The sequence below is a fragment of the Lepisosteus platostomus genome, unplaced genomic scaffold, assembly GCF_059453375.1.
Source record: "Lepisosteus platostomus isolate fLepPlt1 unplaced genomic scaffold, fLepPlt1.hap1 Scaffold_40_H1, whole genome shotgun sequence".
NCBI lineage: Eukaryota > Metazoa > Chordata > Actinopteri > Semionotiformes > Lepisosteidae > Lepisosteus > Lepisosteus platostomus.
In genome coordinates, this window is record NW_028291664.1 from 472,816 (window position 1) to 489,104 (window position 16,289).

The following is a 16,289-nucleotide window of genomic DNA, read 5'->3' on the forward strand; positions in this document are numbered from 1 at the left end:
TCGACACTCTTTGTGTGACCTTGCTGGTGGTGCTGTGGGTTAGCTTCCTGACTCCTACATCACATGTTGTGTGTTTGAATCCTGCTGGAGCCGTTACTTTTTTTTTTTAATAAACATTTTTTTAAAAAAATACAATGTTTCCCTGGCTCAGAGATTAAATAAAACTTCACTTGCACCAAACAAATTTATATTTCTAATTATCATAACATGATCAAATTTAAGTCATTTTAATAACAATGAATAGTCACCTAGGCGTTACAATATAAACATTTATATTGATTTAAAACCCATAAATAAAGCTGATACTGTTTAGACTTTTAATTATTTAAAACTGTATTACAGCAGCACAATGCACAATGCAACGTAATAATAATAATAATAATAATCATAATAATAATAATCATAATAATAATTGCTTACATTTATATAGCGCTTTTCTGGACACTCCACTCAAAGTGCTTTACAGGCAATGGGGACTCCCCACCAATGTGCAGCATCCACACATAAATCGCTATCTTTGTCTTCCGTGTAATAATGTTCACCTCTCTGTCCAGCAATTTAACAATAGTAATAATAATGAACTTTATTGTATATGGCGCCTTAAAAGCTGGCTCCTCAAAGCGCTTTACAGGATAAAAACAATAACAACAATACTGTTAGGCTGGGCAAACGATTTTTTTTAAAGAAATACAAAATGAGATATAATGATGTGTTCCGGCTTAGACATTAATGAAGAGCATAACACGTGGGTGGCCAGCGGGAGTGCTGGCTGTGACGGATTAAACCGGTTTCACAGGTATTTTTACAGTAGAAGGGGACCAGATTTCCAGCGAAAGACACCTTCCCCCCTCAAAAACCAAGGAAGTACAGTACTTACTAGTTAAGAAAGCTAGGCTCCTCAACGAAATCGCTTTAACATGCTAATGCGATGGTGTTACAGTCCGGGCATGGCAAGCTTCTAATGTCAACCCGACTATGGCGAATGGAACCCTTCTTTTATTGGAAGAAAATGAACATATTCTAGTCCTAAATGAATTAATAGCAAACATGGTTTACATAAAAGACATTTTTCCAAGAAAGTTTAGCCTTTGTCACTAATGAAACCACTAAATAAAGACATAAATAAAGAAATCCCCTGGAGCAACATTCACAGGTTAGACAGGAGGTTCAGCTGGACGCTGAGACTACTGCGCTGTGGACACACCTGATCCCAGATGCCGATTCCCTCTGCTGTGACCCAGGGAACCTGCAGTTAGGTAACATTATTTCTCACAACTACCAGGTAGTGAGTGAGATTGACCTGATTGTTCCTGCCTCAACGGCAGGGTTGCCAATACACCCAGTCCCCCAGAAGGGACAGGGAATGAAAGCCGAGCCGGTTTTCTTACAGCCACCAGCTCAGTTTGTCAGTCTGAGTCTGACCAACAGTGGTTCAGCACCAACCACTGGAGCTGGATGGGCAAGCCACCCGACTGTTAGTGCAGAACATGGAAAAGGGGGGTGTCAGAATCCCCGCCTGCACTGACATGGGCCTGGTGGGTGATGGTGAGTTCAAAGACAGTGAACTAGCTATCCCAGTGCTGGGGCAGCTCCCTGAACCCCTAGAGAGGGAAGGGGGGAGCGAGCAGGTGTCCTACACCCACGCCCAGCGAACGATTGTAAACATGCCGATAGAGGGATTCCTCAATCAGGAAGTGTGCAGGGTGGACCTGAACAGTGAGAATGGAGTAACAATCCCAGATCCCTCAGGTGCTCCAGATGACCACTAAGCCAAGGGTCAGGCATGCTCCACCGCTGCACCACCCCCTGCAGGGTTCCTAGAGCACAGGCATGAACAAATCGAAAAAGCAGATGTCCTGGAAATGGAGGAGCAGCATCAGCAGCTGCGTCAGATCTCCTCAGATTTCCAGGATGTTGGTGCCCAAGATGCCACATGGCATACTGAGAAAGAGACCATGTACATGCTGCGCCAACTTAGAAAGGCAACAGTCACTCAGAAGGAGATGACTGGGATCAGCCACCCGAAAAGACTTTTGGGAGGACTGATTGCTGCCGCCACTGTTGTGTGTTTGCTATTTCTGATAGGTTTGCGTGCTACTGGCCCCAAGGAGGCCATAGTACAGCATGGTAACTTGACACTGTACGGTCTGGAACCAGACAACATAAGACCAAACTTGAGGTCGTGGATGCCTTCAGGTGCCACACTATTGAATTGGATAGAAATCCAAGAAACAGTAAGCCCTCACAAGGTACAGGTAGTTAGTTTGCTTTAATGGAACAAACCTCCAAACCACCCTGGCAGGTGCCCAACACAGGTGTCATGGTTCATCAGGGGGGCTGGGAACAGGAACCGGTGTTATTGTAACACTGCTGCTGGGAAGCTGGATCATGGCTGACAATGTACTCTGAATGCTGTACTCTTACATCAAGATGTACTCCGGGTAGCACAAATGAGTCAAAGGTAGCATTTCAAAAGAAAGGAAGTTACTTCTTCCCCAAATATCTGCCTACAGAGGTATCAGATACTGACAGTGAACTTCCTGATTTGTAATGCCTAGACTGAGATGATGTCTCCTACCGTGTTTATACATACTCCAGATGTTTTTCATCCTGTTTGTTCCCAATGCTGGTTCCGGTATGAATTCTCAAGGAGAAATGTGGACATTTAAGGTTAATGTTCTAATGACAGGGGACATCACTTAACTCTGTTTTGTTTTGAAGGCAACGTCTCAGGACCTCGTGACCTTCAAAAAGGGGGGATATGTAGAGGCAATGCTTGTTAATAAGACAGAAATAAGTGTTGCTGTGCTTTCCCAAATGAGGCCCCATCTCTCTCTTCATCTCTGTGGTGCAGCCACAGAGAAACTATTCATGCAGGCTGATTTAAAGATGTTTTCTTTTGATAAGGGACAGCTCCCAAAGGGGGATGCACTTAGCTAAGCCTGGCTATCATGATCAATGGTCATCCATTGGCGCCTATCTGTCTAGGGAGTGCCAGATGGACATCTGGATTGCATTCCTAGGTGTCAGGAGTAAGTGACTCATATCTCACCTTGATCAACCAGTCAGGGACTGGTAGGGCAATGTAACCCATGTGGGACTCTGATGCCCATTAAACTTTCAGCCAATGACAAGCCAAAGTTCCTCCAGGTAAAAACAGGCAACAGAGAGCCTGGAGAACTTGAACTTGAACTTGAACTTTATTGCCATATGTAACCGGTACTGGTACAATGGAATTCTTACTTACAGAAAGTCTCTCGATTGTAAAACAAGTGTAAAAAACAAAACAAAGTGCAACCAGTGCATCAAGACAATGTACAAACAAACAATAGACAATGTGCAGGAGAACTAGTAGGACTATTCCAGTAGGAGAATTCTAAGGAGAATTCCAGGGGTGCAAGACAATTCCATGGCAGGACGGCCCAGGAGCAGAAGGCTCCCAAGGGCAGGACATTCTCACAGCACGCCTCCTGACCATCCTGAGACTCAGCCCGGACAACCACGGAACGGCCAGTGTGTCCGAGTGCCAGTACTTTCCTCTGTTCTAAGAGTCGAGAGTGGAGGTTGCCACGAGTAACCAGAGGATCCACCCGAGGTTAGCATCAGCAGCAAGCCTCGTGAACAGGTCGGAACTGTGGACAGCTGAATAACTAATCAGAACAAGCGCTTCATCAGGAACGAACCGGTCCTCTTCCTGACCTACTGGGACCCACAGTCATATTTTCTCCTGTGCATAAACTTTGCTAGTTAAAGCCAACACTAACTAGCCGGTCAGTGAGCATCAGCAGCGCACTGTCGCAAACCGCACAGCACAACCTGGCACCAAGCCAGACAGCGCGGATTGGACAGCAACAAGCCTGCAACTGCTTCTTTGAGTCCGCAGGAGATCTGAATCCCCAGAGATTGGATGAGTATTCAACTTCAATGCATTACAGCTCGAGAATTCAATTGTCATCCCAACCAGTTGATACCAATTTAATTCCTAAGAGTTATGTACTTGTTTTGAGTATTCAATGTAGAAGTTATAACCAAGTTCATTTACGAAACGGTCTAAATGAATGATATACTGAACATATGTCCTCTTGATATATGATACTCTTTGTAACTGACTGAATATATACCTTTTGTATTCTGATAAACCTCTTGATAAGATCTGTTTGGTTTACATGCATATTCTATGTATTAATAAATGTATCCTCGTGTATTAGTACCTATGTGTGTGCGTTGTTTGAGTTATATCGCATGGTTGGATTCTAAGGCCACCCAAAGAATCATTTTATGATTTACTGCTACAATTAATAATTGTCCCAGTTAATGCCCAAACCCTACAGAACTGGTGCCTTCAGAGAGCACGCTACAATCTATACAAGTACGATTCTAGAAATGCTCACCAGATTACGTTTTAAGAAGGAACTGTGCCTCAGGTTCCGCCGAGATCTTAACTCGGATGGCAGGATTCAGAGCCCGGAGTGTGGACTGATGGCGCACGGAGGGTCCACATACTGTGGATCCCGCAGTGATCTTCCGCGTGTTCAAACCGCCAGCGTGTGACTCCCCTGTCCCCGTGACCTCATTACTCTGCTCTCGCCTCTGTGCAGCCGAGCCCGACTCATGGTAAAGTGGAAAAAAATATGCCCTCAACGTGAGATTTACTCTGGAGCGAGGATAGATGTTACCTTTTTATCGTTGAACAGGATGTATGTGATGTGGCGACTAGGTTCAATTTTGATTCCTGCGGCGATTCCTGTGTCTACCACTAATGTAAGAGCTATTTCAAGTGTGGCGTGGTGCGGCTTTTCAAATGCTCAACAGGATGACTTCGCATGCACGCGTGCTTTCATGCAGTCGTTTGTGAAACCATGTCTGCTTACGTGCAAACGGGCGTGGTTTCATGTATGCAAAAAACTTTCCTGGGCTTTTCTGAAGCACATAAAATTATTTGGAGATATACATTTGTCTTGTTTTCCTCTTAGGCTCTAGAATTGATAACTTTTTTTTCATTTTTGGCCTTTTTCTTCGTTTTCCAGAAAGTGGTTGCAAGCCCAATATCATGCGAAGAAACTTCAGGATTCGGGGATCAGTCAATGGATTTTGTTCAAAGTTGGATTGTTGCTCTCTGTGGACCAAGAGATGTTGTTCTATAATGTTTTTTTTTTCAAATTTAAAAATATCATTTTTTCATGGAGCTTTGAAGGGGATGGATTCACCCTCCTTTAGCCAGGACAGAGCTCCAGGAGCCTGGGTAGGATTCTAGCTTTCTCCCCTTGCAGGCACCTGGCACAGAAGACATCATTTTTTTCCTTAAAATCTTTTTTTTTTGTGTTCCTTGTTGTTCCAAACTTAATTTTAATCACTTTTAATTAGAGATTTTATTAAAAATAGTGCAAAAAATGACAAATTTCACACAAAATAATGTAATATAAAACGGATGTTTTTAACTTTATTGTAGTGTTTTAGAAACTAATATGTCTTCAAAAATGGTTGTTTTTCACTCCTAGGAATGAAAGCTGTTGTTAAATGATGTTTATTTTCAAATTTTGAAAAAATAAAAGGATTCTAGCTTTCTCCCCTTGCAGGCATCGGACACAGAGAACCTCATGGTTTTCCAAAAAATCATTTGTTATGTTCCCTGGTGTTCCAAACTTAGTTTTAATCAATTTTAATTTGTTATTATGTTAAAAACAGGGTAATAAGTTTCTAATTGGACTATAAATAATGTCATATTGTCTGCTATAAAACTGATGTTTTCAACTCCATTGTAGAGATTCTAGAATCAACTAATAGAGAATTAAAATAAAAAAGGGCATAAGAAGACATTACCAACAACGACCACAAGATGGAGATGTTGTCTAGACATTACCAACAACGACCACAAGATAGAGATATTGTCCAAAGAGCCAAGAAGGGCAAAGCCGCGATAAGGAGATTGCGGTCAGAATGCACATCCGGATCCCAAACAAATCTCTAGTAAAATATGATCATTTGTGAAACAGGCAAATGAGTGTCTGCTACAATATGATTGCTACATATCTGCATTTGTTGGTTTTTAAGGAGTAAGAGTGCAGGCGGTTTAAACCTGCGATCCAGTGTGTTGAAGTATTTCACAACACTACCCCTAGCACATCTGGAAATAATTCCTCATAATGATTATTGCCCTGGGCATGTACCAAAAAATCAGTGAGCATATACATATATCGCTGTGTTGAAGCTAGAGACACAGAATAAGTGCAAACACATCCTAAATACAGTGTTCCTGCACCTTGACCTCATCCAGAATGTATCGTTTTTTGAAAGCGATTGCTGTCAGAATGCACAACTGAATCCCAAACAGAATCTCTAGTCAAATATGATCATTTGTGAAACAGGCAAATGAGTCTCTCAGGTGCCCATTGCTCATTTTCAGACACATTTATGCAATACTTTCACCATGCGTTGAGCAATAGGGATTAAAGATACCAGAGGTAAGGTTTAAAAGTGATTCTGAGGTGCAACACATCAGCGAAACAGCTAGGCATCTGAAATGCGGGGTTTGAGAGCCCTTCAGGGAACACCGTACCCTAAAGGTACCAGAAGTCCACTAGTATAAGCATTAAGTCACTGTCAGCCCTGTTGCAATGTGATTGCTACATATCTTCATTTCTTTGGTTTTTAAGGAGTAAGAGTGCAGGGGGTCTAAATCTGCGATCCAGTGTGTTGAAGTATTTCACAACACTACCTGTAGCCCGTCTGGAAATAAATCCTCATTCTGATTATTGACCTGGGCATGTACCAATAAATCACTGAGCATATATATATATCACTGTGTTGAAGCTAGAGACCTGTATGTAATATGATGCTAAAATGTCATTTTCACATATATTAATGTATGAAATGATTGCTTATGCTTTATAAACAAATCTAATTAAAATAAAATCTTAAGTTTTGTATTTATCTTGTACCATAGAACATGATTTTCTTTGTATTTCAAGCCCACAAAGTGTCCAAATGACGCACTACATGATAAAAGGAAGATTATCACATGCATATCTGTATAATCTTCCTCATGAATATGCATTCCTTCCATTACCTTTTAATTTTTAAAATGAACTCAAGTTGTGTATAATGTAATAATTTAAGTAGAATAGATTCAAATAATATAATGATCCAGTGTGTTGCACTACTTCACTGCTTCACTGCTCTATGCCGTCTGGAAATAAATCCTCAGACTGCTTACTGCCCTGGGCTTGTACCAATAAATTACAGGAGCACATCTATATATCACTGCGTTGAAGCAGGAGACACACAATCACTGCAAACACATCCTAAATACAGTGTTCCAGCACCTTTGACCTCATCCAGAACGTATCATTTCTTGAAAGGGATTGCTGTCCGAATGCACATCTGAATCCCAAACAGAATCTCTAGTAAAATACGATCATTTGTGAAACAGGCAAATGACTGTCTCAGGGGCCCATTCCTCATTCGCGCTTCTTTGCTTGCACCGGAACACACCGACTGGAGGCGGACAACGTAGTCGGCAGGATTCGAACCTGCGCAGGGAGACCCCAAAGGATTTCTAGTCCATCGCCTTAACCACTCGGCCACGACTACAGCAAGCCCCATCCCCACTGCGTTCTTGCTATAATCTTACCCGGCGGAAGCCTATTTCAAAGTTGTTCTCCGTTTCAAAAAACATTTCCAAAATACAAGCCTTGCAGCCAGACACGCCTCAGAGGACTTAAGGGTGGCTTCATGTCGGAATGATAAAGTCTCCCCGTCCGGACATGAAAATGCCACTTTGTTACACACAAAATAAGAATCAACAACAGAGAAATGCCCACAACAGCTATACACAGAAAACATGCAGGACACTGCTCATGATGTTTCCCGAGCCGAAACAGTGCGTTTTTCCAAGCCATTTGACAGAGCCCGCCCACTGAAAACTGCAGCAGATCGTGTAAAGACGTTCAACTTTGTAACTACTGCACGCACAGGAAGCAGAATAAATTTGTCTTTTCAAACTGTCAAAGGTTTGCTTTGCGAATGCTGCAGGACATCGCACAATCTCTTTTGAACGGGGACAAACCATTTCTTATGGGGCGCATTAAGTACAGACGTTTAAAAAGCTCCACTCATGCCGACGATGCAGCATGAAGAAGCGCAACCTAACGTTTGACAGACAAAAGCCGGGCGCCGCTACGAGCAATATGAAACCAAACTGACAGCACACGGCGTTTCGCGCTGACTCAAAAGTGATCTCGACAGACGCTGTTCTCTGCATAACGCTGAAAGAGCTAAAGAGCGTTTCTGTTGAGACGTAACAAGCTCGTTTCTTTCTACCATGATGTTACCATGACAAAATCTGTCTTTAAACACCTTCCTCATTCTCTGACGAGACTGTCAAAAATTGCTTTCGCCGATTGCATTGCAAACCAGCGGAAGCGGGGTATTGGGAAAAGTTTTCAACTAGCAATAATCGCGCCTCGGCTAAACCTCACAGGCTATGATACTGCCACTGCGCAAAGCTGACGGTTGCCAGGCAACCGCGGGGATCCTATGGAAATCGTTATCAATCGTCTCATGGCATGTCGTTGCTGAAATGCTTCATATTTCTGTTTGCTCTCTTTGACCAGCCCAGCTGCGCCCCACCCGAAGGCAGGGAAGCACAAAAATTGCATGGAATTCATGCTCCTCTCCACGGAAATCTTTAGTAAAAGGCGAAAGATTTGTACGAGATGAAGAGAAACCAGAGTGTGTGGCTGCACAGCTGCAGGAGCCCAGGCCGCCTTCAAAGCCTCTGCCCTTCCGGTCGTGGTTGGCAATGCACCTGGCCTTACAAATGAGCCAGTGGGGCCCATTCAGCTCCGGGCTCATCGCCTGCGGCTCTCGGCTTGCGGGCGTGCCCAATCCGTGCGATAACTCGGAAAACACCCGGCCACAGTGTGCAGGAAACGACGCACTCTGGGAAGCCGCTATGCAAAGCTAGGTCCCAAGATCACCTGCGGCCGGACACTTCCCGCCCCCCAAAGAAAAGAGCGCCAATCAGACGGCCGGAGACCGAGGACTCGCAGAGCAGACAGCCACAATCGCCATAATAAGAGCCTAACCCTAACCCTCGGAAATCTGTGGCGTTTAGCGTGACATAGTCTTGCAGGCATCGTGCTGTCTCACTGCAATACTATACCGCTGGAGGAAACAGTCCATCTGGCCATGAAACTCATTTGAACGTCTAGCTACAGCAACTAACTATATCATGATTTATTCAGGATGTGCGGAATTAGCACGTCCCGGAGACAGCTTCCGAAATCGTGAGCATTCTCTGGTGGTAGGGGCGTTCAAGATGGCGCTCAGGGGTGGGAGGTAAAGTTTAGTGGTTGAGGAGTTTTTTTTTAGTTTTTCATGACCTGAATGTTAATTTTTGCTTTTTTTGACTACTGAAAAATAAGGACTTAACAGTAGTTGTTTAAACTTCAGTTATAACTGAAAGAAAAAAAAACAATTTTTTTTAGATTTAAGAATTTCAATATGAGTAACACTGAGAAAAGAAAAGAGAGTGCTGGGTCTTCGAAGAAGAAATCTAAGATACCTCAATCGTATATGTATAGCACTACAAGAAAATTGATGGCAACTAAAGGGAAAAGTGAAGCAGCTGGAGGGGACGTGGAAAGAGTGCTGGAGATGCGCTCGTACGCGAGCGCTCGCAGCCCAAGTGAGACTCAGAGGAAGAGCCGGAGTCCCTGCCCAGCACACCTGTGAAAACCCCGGCAGCCAAGAGAGGAAGGGGCGAGCTGACGCTGGAGGAGCTCCAGACCAACATCTTCAACATGATGGCACAGAGCATGGGTGAGCTGAAGGAAATGATTCGATCTAATACAGTCGCAATCGAAAGTCATAAAAAGTCCATGGACTGTGTGTTTAAAGAGGTTGAAGACTTAAAGAGTGAAGTAAAAGTTCTTAAACAAGTAAATACCGAACAAGAAAAGCATATTAAAGAACTTGAATTGAAAGTGAACGATGTAGATAGATACCGTCGACGATGGAATTTAAAATTATTTGGAGTTAAAGAGGAACGTGATAAGGACCTTGTTGCAACAGTGAAGGGTATCTGTAAAAGGACCCTGCCGGACCAGGAGGACGTAATATCGGCCATTGACTTTGTTCACAGGCTCAGGAGAGCGAACATGTCTGAGCGAACTGAGCAAGTGCGCCCCAGATCGATTATAATACAGTTCACCAAGAGGACGGCGAGGGACATGCTGTGGCGAGCGGCGAGGGGGAATGAGTATTTGAATGGGAACAAACTGAGGTTTGCAGAGGACCTGTCTGCCGCGGACAGGAGTACCAGGAACCAGCTGTGGCCCCAGGTTGAAGCTGCCAGAAGAGAGGGGAGGAGAGCCTACTTTGTGGGAGCGAGGGCCTTTGTGGACGGGAAGGAGATTTGCTCCCAGTGACTGCTCAGTTAACGATTATGTTTGGTTTTATTTGTTATACCAGTATATACTAGTGTTTCTTTAGTGTTAGTTTGGAATGGTGTAGTTAAGTGTTAAGGACTGTTATAGTTCTGGTTCTTTGAAAAACTCAATAGTTTAGACAGTCTTAGAGTTAGTTATTTGCTTTTGTGTATGTCTTTTTCATGAATGCCAGAGGTACTCGAAATGTTGTTAAAAGAAAAACTGTGTGCTGAGTTTTATTTTTTACAGGAAACGCATGCATGTTGAAACTAAAGTTTATAAATAATTGAGAAATATTAAAGCAAGGAAAATATGATACGTGTAAAATATACAATTTGATCACATAATTACTTAATTACCTCTGGTAGTTAAATGCTTTTTTCTTCTGTGTTTTTTTTCTCTTGTACATGACTCTGATCCTCTTGTTGTATTTGTATTTGTAAATTCTATGTTTAATAAAAAAAATTTTTTAAAAAGCATTCTCTGGTGGTGTCCTGCAGGCTTCCTGCGGGCGTGCGTTGGTGGTATAGTGGTGAGCATAGCTGCCTTCTAAGCAGTTGACCCAGGTTCGATTCCTGGCCAATGCAGTGGTGAATGTTTTCAGATGCTGTCATGAGCCTTGGATTGTGACTAGCAAAGCGAAGCCTTTTGAAAGAGCTAAAGCACTGCAAAACGGAATTGAGGGAGAATCTTACAGGGGATTCTGAGCGGTGTCTGCATACACGCAGTCCGATACGGGTGCTGAAAGCTTGAGCTACTCTCAATGTCATGCTGCCTTTCCCCGGAGTAAATCTGTTACATTGAAAGAATGCTTCTCGCAGGTTCAAAAAGGGACCCTTTGTTAATTGTAGAAATCAATTATTTCGAATGAATTCTGTATGCGTTAAAAGACAGCTATACACAGAAAACATGCAGGACACTGCTCATGATGTTTACCGAGCCGAAACACAGAGCGTTTTTTCAAGCCATTTGACAAAGCCCGCCCACTGAAAACTGCAGCAGATCGTGTAAAGACGTTCAACTTTGTAACTACTGCACGCACAGTAAGCAGAATAAATTCCTCTTTTCAAACTGTCAAAGGTTTGCTTTGCAAACGCCGCAGGACATCGCACAATCTCTTTTGAACAGGGACAAACGATTTCTTATGGTGCGCAGTAAGTACTGTTACTGTCACTGCTCGATACCGACGTTGGCCTACTATACCATGTTCAGCCACCGCTAGAAAATGTACGGCTCTAGCACCAGAGCAAACAACAGGAGGGCCGACGTCGAACAGGCACACGTGTCAGACATGGAGAGCGATGAGAATGGGATTCGAACCCATGCGTGCAGAGCACAATGGATTAGCAGTCCATCACCTCAACCACTCAGACACCTTGTCAGCGAAACTGGGCTGTCCGGACATGGGTTGGCGCGCTCCAGATGATCTTTTTCTTTTTTTTCCCCTCGTACTCGAGGGTCATTTTCCTGTTCCACATGCGATTTCAACATTTTCCTTGGGAGATGTCAAGCCAGCAAGCCACTGCTGTGGTTCAGTGGCCAGTGTGGAGTTCAGTGGCCCTGTTGTACACAGAAAGCACATTGAGCTCCTTGGACATGAAAAGTTCCAGATAAAAGCCATTTGTCATCCTTTCTCTTGGTGTCGATGTTGCTATTGTATGTAAAGGTGGCAACTTGCTCAGCGAGCAGGCGGAGCACACACCGAATGCAGATGTGTCTGAGTGGTGTGTCCAAGTGGCTGCAAAAGGACAACCCTCCCGGGGCGCCGTGGCTTAGTTGGTTAAAGCGCTTGTCTCTTAAACAGGAGATCCTGAGTCCGAATCCCAGTGGTGCCTTCTTTGTTCTGTCTTCTCGAACAGAACTGGTCCTAACAGACAACCGCCTACAGCTAGACTTAATTAAATGCAAGTATTCATTTCCTGTCTTTAACGCGACTTGTTTTTCTTAAAATGGATGGAACTTGCAAAACATGAAATACAAACATTGCTAATCAGCGCTAGCGGCTGGCAAAAAAAAAGAAGTCAGCAATGTTTTTTTTCTTTAACCTTTACCATGCTAATGGAGAAGAGTTAAACGACCGAGTCTATGCAGCTTAAACGGTGCTCATGTCGGGTTCTTAGCTGAAAGGGTGGTAAATCATGCTCACCCCAGTCCTTAATCTTTTAAAGAGGATACAAAATTGAACCTAGTCGCCACATCACATACATCCTGTTCAACGATAAAAAGGTGACATCTATCCTCGATCCAGAGTAAATCCCACGTTGAGGGCATCTTTTTTTTTCACTTTACCGTGAATCGGGCTCGGCTGCACAGAGGAGAGAGCAGCGCAATGAGGTCACGGGGACAGGGGAGTCACACGCTGGCGGTTTAAACACGCGGAAGAAAACTGAGGGATCCACAGTATGTGGACCCTCCGTGCGCCATCAGTCCACACTCCGGATTCTGAATCCTGCCATCCAAGTTAAGATCTCGGCGGAACCTGAGGCGCAGTTCCTTCTTAAAACGTAATCTGGTGAGCATTTCTAGAATCGTACTTGTATAGATGCAGCCTTTAATGTGTTGCTAGGTTAAAATTGATGACTTCTTGAACTTCAGTAGGCAACTGCCCTCTTGATTTCGGATTTAATTTCTTTATTACAGGGGCGCTTTTATGAAGACAGAGTCATGTTCAGGTACTTTGCTTGATGGAGGAAGCATATTTCGGACTCTGTGATCTGCTCACCTGGAAAGGTCTGCTGTACTACTACAAGAGAGAAGTAGAGTCTGGAAGAATGGACAATTTTATGATGCTTTGGAAGATAATGTTTTTTTTTCTTTGAAATCGAAATGAATCAGAATATCAGTCCAAAAGACAAACTCTTGGTTTGGTTTAAAGAGATATGGTTTTAAAACAGACAAGATGTAGAAAGGTGTTTCTCACTTTTGGAAAAGAATGGACCGGGGGTAATATTTTACTAGTTGCAGTGCTGATCTCACTGGGTTACAGTCCTGCAGTGTCCCACCAGGGCCAGTGGCGCAATGAATAACGCGTCTGACTACGGATCAGGAGATTGCAGGTTCGACTCCTGCCTGGCTCGGGTCGTTTTTAAACGCATCGGGCTACTCCCTAAGTAGTCTGTGCTACTTACTGCATTGTAATCGTACCCAGTAAGAGATTTCCTTCATGTAAATGAACTGCACCTGACAGCTTTAGAAAAACACCTGGGCTCAGTACGGTGCTGAGAGCTCAGCGTTGCTGTTCTAATTAGCACGCACTGCATCGGCTATGAGCCCGAACCTTTCAATTATTCCGATCAGTAAGTCAACACGTAGTCCACATGAACGGTAGAAATATTCTCTTGTCTGTCTCTTGTTTGTATAGAACTGAATGTCCCTGACAATGTACTGTTAGTTTTAATTGAAGAACGGCATTTGTGTTCAAATATACCAGACAAGTTTACGTAACTGCTCATGCGACACTCAGTTGTAATTAGTCAAGAAATAAAGTCGAACAACAGCTGCGGGTTTGATTCTGAACGTATGAGATTGCAGCGCCTTTTACTTTCATTGACAAATGATAGAGATTCGAAGAGAGATCCTTCAGACCAGCAAGCAAACCCACGGCTATTTCGGTTTTCTATCTAGGCAACGTTGGTGTCTGCAATAGCATACATGAAAGCGTGATGCAATTTCTGTGGCTACATTTGTTGCACGTCATGCACAGTAAGAGTGTTTCTAACACCAAATAAAAAGTCAACAATTAGCGATCACGCCTTCTCCTCAGTTAACCCACTGAAACCCTTGCTGTTAACAGTTCTTTACTGCGTGCTTTACCAGCACCTACATATCGTGTCGGTTCTTTCAGCTTTATTCATTAGGTTTTCAAAGGCATAAGTAGAGCACCAGAGGTGCGAATGCAAGATGCGTGGTTATCTGAAGAATTGATTTCCACGGCAGCGGGTCCAAACGATTTCGCGTTGTTATAGTACCAGGAAAGGAGAAGCGGCACTTCGCCTCTGCCGCGCAGGCACAAGGCGACGTGCAGCAGACGCCGGAGTCGGCAGGTTTCGAACCTGCGCGGGAAAGCCTCAACGCATTTCGAGCCCATCACCTTAACCACTCGAGCACGACAAATGCGAGCTCAACGCCGCCGCATTCCTCCTATAATCAAACACGGACTGCGAGGTGGCTGCGGAAACCTTTTTAAAGTTGGTCTTCGTTAAAAAAAATACCTTTCACAAGATTCGTGCCGGCAGACAGACACGCCTCAGAGGGTTTAAGGCTGGCTTCACGTTCAAATGGTAAAGTCCCCCAGTCCGGATGTCAAAATGCAACTTTGGCAGACAGAAAAAACATCAACAAACCAAAAATGTGGACAAGGATTTTACAAGCTGCACCACACTGCACTTTCAAAAGCATTTACATTCGTGTTAGACGCAGGAATTGCCTTTGATTTGCGCGCTTACGAACGCCATGGAAAACGAAACAAAACTAAAGCCCTCAGCTCCTGCACTTGATTATAATCCCGTTACGTGTCGAAGCAGGAATTTACGTCATCCTACCACTGCAACACGGGGAATAGAGGGAAATGAGCACAAGCTACGAATTGTCTCTAATCAGTCCCTACAATTGTAAGACGCCTGGAAGCGTGCACCCCCATCATTAATCTTTGCGCATCTGTGCAAGGTAAACTCTGGAGCAGTCTCTGAAACGGCTCAAAGGAAACACGTGATTGATTCCATGTGCATCTGGGGTTCATTTCTTATTTACATTTAATTCAAGGGAAAGGCTTGGGTCAGTTTCAGACGGCCTCCAACAGCGAGATTCAAGCGCCCCACCTTCAGCCCAATCTGCGGCGCCAGAACGCCAACGGCTCCTCTGGTCTCCGATGTGCGGTTGTGACCCCGTAACCTAAAGTGTTGGTGGCAGACAAATGGAGACTAACAGGTGATGTCCTAGGACATGACTACATTGTGACACTCGGTGGGGATGGTGACCATTGCTTGGAAAAGAGTGCGAGGCCCCTTTAGAAAAACATTTTGTTAACAGGCATTCTGCCTCAGCCTAAACACCTATAGCTTGCAAAGCGCATGCTATTAGACAGGCACCTCTGCAAGACCTTAAGAGTCTCTTAAACTAGTGATAGTAAGGTGTTCCCAATGGGCGATGTTTGGCTTTCAAATCATCTCTCTGTGGAAGCGCCGCGATGCAGCTGTTTAAGGCTTAGAAGCAGCTGACTGTTTCACTACCTAGCTGATTACTGTCAGTCAGGGAGCTCAGAGGTGAAAAGCCTGTCTGAGAGACAATTCGCCGTCGATCAGTTCAATATGTTCCGTACCAGCTCGGCGCACCTGAGATCATCTTGGTAGCCGTGTAGCTCAGATGAGTGAGAGCGTGTGTGTGTGTGTACCACCGTGATTGGATTCCGGTCCTTCTCAGGTCACAGTAAACCTTCTGCTGCCTAACTTTCCTAATTTTGGGGATCCCTTTGAAAAAGCAAAGGAAAAAAAAAACTGGCTCTTCATCAGCGTGATCGACCCAACCCAGTGTGCCCCAGTGGCCTAATGGATAAGGCACTGGCCTCCTAAGCCAGAGATTATGGGTTTGAGTCCCATCTGGGGTGCTCCTGTCCCATTTTGAGCATACAAATGTCCTTGTGATTTGCAAAGCTGCAACCCCACCTTACTCAGTGAGCGTCTCTGCTTTTCTCTCACATACAGTTGGGAGAAAAACTTTTGTAAACAGCCCTTCGGAATGATGTGGATTTCTGCATGAATGGCTCCTAACATGTGATCTTATCTTTATCTAAGTCATAATAATTAATAAAGAGAGTCTGATTTAACAAACAACACACGCCCAACATTTGACATTGCTGTTTCT

The 16,289-nt window shown here is 44.0% G+C and overlaps 7 non-coding genes across 7 annotated transcripts; 4 read left to right on the forward strand and 3 right to left on the reverse strand.

The window, feature by feature from the left end:
* Nucleotides 1-7,508: 7,508 nt before the first annotated feature.
* trnas-aga (transfer RNA serine (anticodon AGA)) lies at nucleotides 7,509-7,590 on the reverse strand. Its single transcript has one exon. It is a non-coding gene; the product is annotated as a tRNA-Ser (tRNA).
* Nucleotides 7,591-8,364: 774 nt separating this feature from the next.
* On the reverse strand, nucleotides 8,365-8,506 carry LOC148634147 (U4 spliceosomal RNA). The gene has a single exon (XR_015933717.1). It is a non-coding gene; the product is annotated as a U4 spliceosomal RNA (small nuclear RNA).
* A 115-nt stretch (nucleotides 8,507-8,621) lies between these two features.
* Nucleotides 8,622-8,734, reverse strand: LOC148634148 (U5 spliceosomal RNA). The gene has a single exon (XR_015933683.1). It is a non-coding gene; the product is annotated as a U5 spliceosomal RNA (small nuclear RNA).
* Nucleotides 8,735-10,945: 2,211 nt separating this feature from the next.
* trnar-ucu (transfer RNA arginine (anticodon UCU)) lies at nucleotides 10,946-11,017 on the forward strand. The gene has a single exon. It is a non-coding gene; the product is annotated as a tRNA-Arg (tRNA).
* Nucleotides 11,018-12,191: 1,174 nt separating this feature from the next.
* trnak-cuu (transfer RNA lysine (anticodon CUU)) lies at nucleotides 12,192-12,265 on the forward strand. Its single transcript has one exon. It is a non-coding gene; the product is annotated as a tRNA-Lys (tRNA).
* Nucleotides 12,266-13,434: 1,169 nt separating this feature from the next.
* trnar-acg (transfer RNA arginine (anticodon ACG)) lies at nucleotides 13,435-13,507 on the forward strand. The gene has a single exon. It is a non-coding gene; the product is annotated as a tRNA-Arg (tRNA).
* A 2,452-nt stretch (nucleotides 13,508-15,959) lies between these two features.
* On the forward strand, nucleotides 15,960-16,032 carry trnar-ccu (transfer RNA arginine (anticodon CCU)). Its single transcript has one exon. It is a non-coding gene; the product is annotated as a tRNA-Arg (tRNA).
* The last annotated feature ends 257 nt before the right edge of the window (nucleotides 16,033-16,289 follow it).